We start from the raw sequence: 4,626 nt of genomic DNA, 5'->3' as shown, positions 1-4,626 counted from the left end.
TCATTAGATTTTTTTAAAAATACGATATTCTTGCTTAACTAACGTTTCTACATAGGGATTAAGCATTTAGAACGAAATCTAATGTCAGAAAATGGCACTTTACTCTTGACATTTTACGGTTTTTTCAATTTTCTGGGAAATCCTATCATTAGATTTTTTTAAAAATACGATATTCTTGCTTAACTAACGTTTTTACATAGGGATTAAGCATTTAGAACGAAATCTAATGTAGGAAAATGGTACTTTACTCTTGATCGGTACGTTGGGACTTGGAAAATATTCGGCCGTACGCGGCGCGTCTCGGCGCTTCGAACAGCTCCGGTGTCCCCATTATTTTCGATTTACGGCTAAAATAAATTTTTCTAATTTTTTTCAATTACATATTCTTGCTTAGATAACTTTTTTACATAGGGATTAAGCATTTAGAACGACATATTGTTTAAAATAATGGTACTTTACTCTTGTGATTTTTCGGTTTTTTTTGATTATTTGGAAAAATAAATTTTTGTAATTTTTTTAAATACGATATTCGTGATCAGTGAACGATTTCACATATGGATTAAGCATTTAGAATCGTGCGGAAGCGTTATTAAAAAAGTTTACTCGATGCGATGGGACTTTGAAAAGTTTGTGAAAATTTTCATATTGGGAAAAAATGTGTAATTTTTTGTCTAGTTTACGGTAGTGTAATTTATTTTAATGTTTACTATAAATTTTTTTTTCGTTCGTTCACGCGCTATGTTACAACAGCACGGCCGGGCGGTCTGTTGCCGCGGCGGTTTACACTCATAAGCGCGCGTGCTATTCGGCCGGCGGCGCCGGCGTCCTTGCCGGCCGTTCGGTATCTATAAGAGATACACGGTCCGTGCGAGGCGGACGGAGCAGAGCGGGTTTTGGGCCAATTCTACGATCTCGGTCGAGAAGCTGTCTCAGAGCTCCTTCGGGGCTTCGGTCCTGACTGTTTCGTGCCGTTTACGTTACGGACTTTTCTCCACACAGCGTGGCCACGGGTCGGTGTCTTTGACCGAATGGCCCATATGTGGCAAGCCCTACGGGGTTGGTTACCCGTATGCACTTTGTATGTATACTCGTACTCACTGAGCAATCGACTCTTCTGTCCGAGCGATGGAAAAATTTTTTAAAATGCATCTGTAAGATTTGGAAGCAAATCGTACCAATTGAAAACTGTGGCTAAAATGAATAGCCCAGTGGAGAGAGAAAACTATCAAAAAACTGATTTTTTAAATCAAGAGGTGTCAGAAATCGAAATGCCTAGCGCGAGCGGAAGAACACGCTTTCTCGCCAGTCCAGCATGTGTCCTGTCCGTTCTTCCTCGGCTTGCCGATTTTGCCCAGATCAGAGGTTTCGTGCTTCCGGCGGTCAGAAGATCAGCGTGAGCGTACGCGCTTCCACGACTATGGCATCACCCATGTACTTTTTCCTTTGAATATATTTGAGTACATAAAAAATATTAAAACATATAGAGAGAACTGTGTCTTGGATCTTAAAAATTTGTCAATAGCGATGATATATTATTACTTAACTTGAAGTATTTGTACGTTTTAGCTGGGACGTACATTTATCTTACAAGATGTTAATAGCGAGACTCTTGAAGATAAAATTATCTTGTGATTTTATGAAGGCAAAGATAGAAACGTACGAAGCTGGCGTACGTAGAAAAATGTGATTTTACGATAGAACAAAAATATAATACGTACGTTTTTGGGCGTACGGTAAAATATCTGTATGGTAGAAAAATGAAAGAAATTGAGCGTTAAAGAAGATATGTTACAAGCGCGGAATGTGGCAAAACTTGTACATATTTGAAAGAGAAAAGTGGTGTGTCGACCTGACATATATATATGAAACAGGCGACGATGGAAAAGGATTTAAATTTTGTCCATTTTATATATACATATTGTATAGTTCCCTGGTTGATCCTGCCAGTAGTCATATGCTTGTCTCAAAGATTAAGCCATGCATGTCTCAGTACATGCCGTATTAAGGTGAAACCGCGAATGGCTCATTAAATCAGTTATGGTTTCTTAGATCGTACTAAAATTTACTTGGATAACTGTGGTAATTCTAGAGCTAATACATGCAAAACAGAGTTCCGACCAGAGATGGTAGGAACGCTTTTATTAGATCAAAACCAATCGGTGGCGGGTGTTTACACTCGTCCATCGTTTGCTTTGGTGACTCTGAATAACTTTGTGCTGATCGCATGGTCTTATAGCACCGGCGACGCATCTTTCAAATGTCTGCCTTATCAACTGTCGATGGTAGGTTCTGCGCCTACCATGGTTGTAACGGGTAACGGGGAATCAGGGTTCGATTCCGGAGAGGGAGCCTGAGAAACGGCTACCACATCCAAGGAAGGCAGCAGGCGCGCAAATTACCCACTCCCGGCACGGGGAGGTAGTGACGAAAAATAACGATACGGGACTCATCCGAGGCCCCGTAATCGGAATGAGTACACTTTAAATCCTTTAACGAGGATCCATTGGAGGGCAAGTCTGGTGCCAGCAGCCGCGGTAATTCCAGCTCCAATAGCGTATATTAAAGTTGTTGCGGTTAAAAAGCTCGTAGTTGAATCTGTGTGTCACAGTGTCGGTTCATCGCTCGCGGTGTTTAACTGGCATTATGTGGTACGTCCTACCGGTGGGCTTTGCTCTTCACGGGGCGGTCCAACTAATATCCCATCGCGGTGCTCTTCACTGAGTGTCGAGGTGGGCCGGTACGTTTACTTTGAACAAATTAGAGTGCTCAAAGCAGGCTACCTTCGCCTGAATACTGTGTGCATGGAATAATGGAATAGGACCTCGGTTCTATTTTGTTGGTTTTCGGAACCCCGAGGTAATGATTAATAGGGACAGATGGGGGCATTCGTATTGCGACGTTAGAGGTGAAATTCTTGGATCGTCGCAAGACGGACAGAAGCGAAAGCATTTGCCAAAAATGTTTTCATTAATCAAGAACGAAAGTTAGAGGTTCGAAGGCGATCAGATACCGCCCTAGTTCTAACCATAAACGATGCCAGCTAGCGATCCGCCGAAGTTCCTACGATGACTCGGCGGGCAGCTTCCGGGAAACCAAAGCTTTTGGGTTCCGGGGGAAGTATGGTTGCAAAGCTGAAACTTAAAGGAATTGACGGAAGGGCACCACCAGGAGTGGAGCCTGCGGCTTAATTTGACTCAACACGGGAAACCTCACCAGGCCCGGACACCGGAAGGATTGACAGATTGATAGCTCTTTCTTGATTCGGTGGGTGGTGGTGCATGGCCGTTCTTAGTTGGTGGAGCGATTTGTCTGGTTAATTCCGATAACGAACGAGACTCTAGCCTGCTAAATAGACGTAATTATGGTATCTCGAAGGCTCTCGGCTTCTGCCGGTGGGGTTTTTACTACCAACGTACAAACAAATCTTCTTAGAGGGACAGGCGGCTTCTAGCCGCACGAGATTGAGCAATAACAGGTCTGTGATGCCCTTAGATGTTCTGGGCCGCACGCGCGCTACACTGAAGGAATCAGCGTGTGTTCCCTGGCCGAAAGGCCCGGGTAACCCGCTGAACCTCCTTCGTGCTAGGGATTGGGGCTTGCAATTATTCCCCATGAACGAGGAATTCCCAGTAAGCGCGAGTCATAAGCTCGCGTTGATTACGTCCCTGCCCTTTGTACACACCGCCCGTCGCTACTACCGATTGAATGATTTAGTGAGGTCTTCGGACTGGTGCGCGGCAATGTTTCGGCATTGCCGATGATGCCGGGAAGATGACCAAACTTGATTATTTAGAGGAAGTAAAAGTCGTAACAAGGTTTCCGTAGGTGAACCTGCGGAAGGATCATTACAATGTTCCAATATATCTCAAAGAGAGAGGAGAGGAGGAGAGAAAATGAATTCGATTAGTTTGTGGATAAGAATTCATATAAAAAAAAAAGATATTGTTGAGCCCGCCAGATCATTCGTGCGTGATTTACACGGCCAGACGTGTGTACTACACGTATTAGGCCTTTGATCTGCGTTGCGTAGGCCACAACAAATCTTTCAAAGAGAGAGAGATATATGTGTTGTTGGGGTTTGTGATTATGAAGGTGCCCCAACGCACAAAAATATATAAAAATGTACAAAGTTGGGATGTGGTGTGGTGGAGAAGAGTTGGGCCCGACCAGATCATTCGTGCGTGATTTACACGGCAGACGTGTGTACTACACGTATTAGGCCTTTGATCTGCGTTGCGTAGGCCATCTTCCTTCCAAGACACACACGTGTTGGGGTTTGTGTGATTTTATGATAGTGCCTCAACACGGAAAAATAAGCGTACGAGAAGAGTTGGGCCCGACCAGATCATTCGTGCGTGATTTATACACGGCCAGACGCGTATTATATTACACGTATTAGGCCTTTGATCTGCGTTGCGTAGGCCATCTTCTCGATAGAGAGAAAGCCAATGTATTCTTTTTTCTTTCTTTACACACACACACACAGTTGTAGTAGGACAGGGAGGGATGCGAGCGTGCTAATCACGCTTCCTCAAGTCTTCGCTGTGGTGTAAAAAAAAAAGAAAAAAAGGAATCGTTGGGAAAGTCCAAAGGACGAAAATATCGGGCAGTCTGAAGATAACTTAA

The 4,626-nt window shown here is 43.7% G+C and overlaps 1 non-coding gene across 1 annotated transcript; it reads left to right on the top strand.

The window, feature by feature from the left end:
- Positions 1–1,927: 1,927 nt before the first annotated feature.
- LOC143261079 (small subunit ribosomal RNA) lies at positions 1,928–3,848 on the top strand. Its single transcript, XR_013035303.1, has one exon. It is a non-coding gene; the product is annotated as a small subunit ribosomal RNA (ribosomal RNA).
- Positions 3,849–4,626: the final 778 nt, after the last annotated feature.

This window comes from Megalopta genalis, unplaced genomic scaffold, assembly GCF_051020955.1.
Source record: "Megalopta genalis isolate 19385.01 unplaced genomic scaffold, iyMegGena1_principal scaffold0033, whole genome shotgun sequence".
NCBI lineage: Eukaryota > Metazoa > Arthropoda > Insecta > Hymenoptera > Halictidae > Megalopta > Megalopta genalis.
Note: the sequence above shows the minus strand (reverse complement) of the source record. Positions and strands in the feature narration are given on the sequence as shown.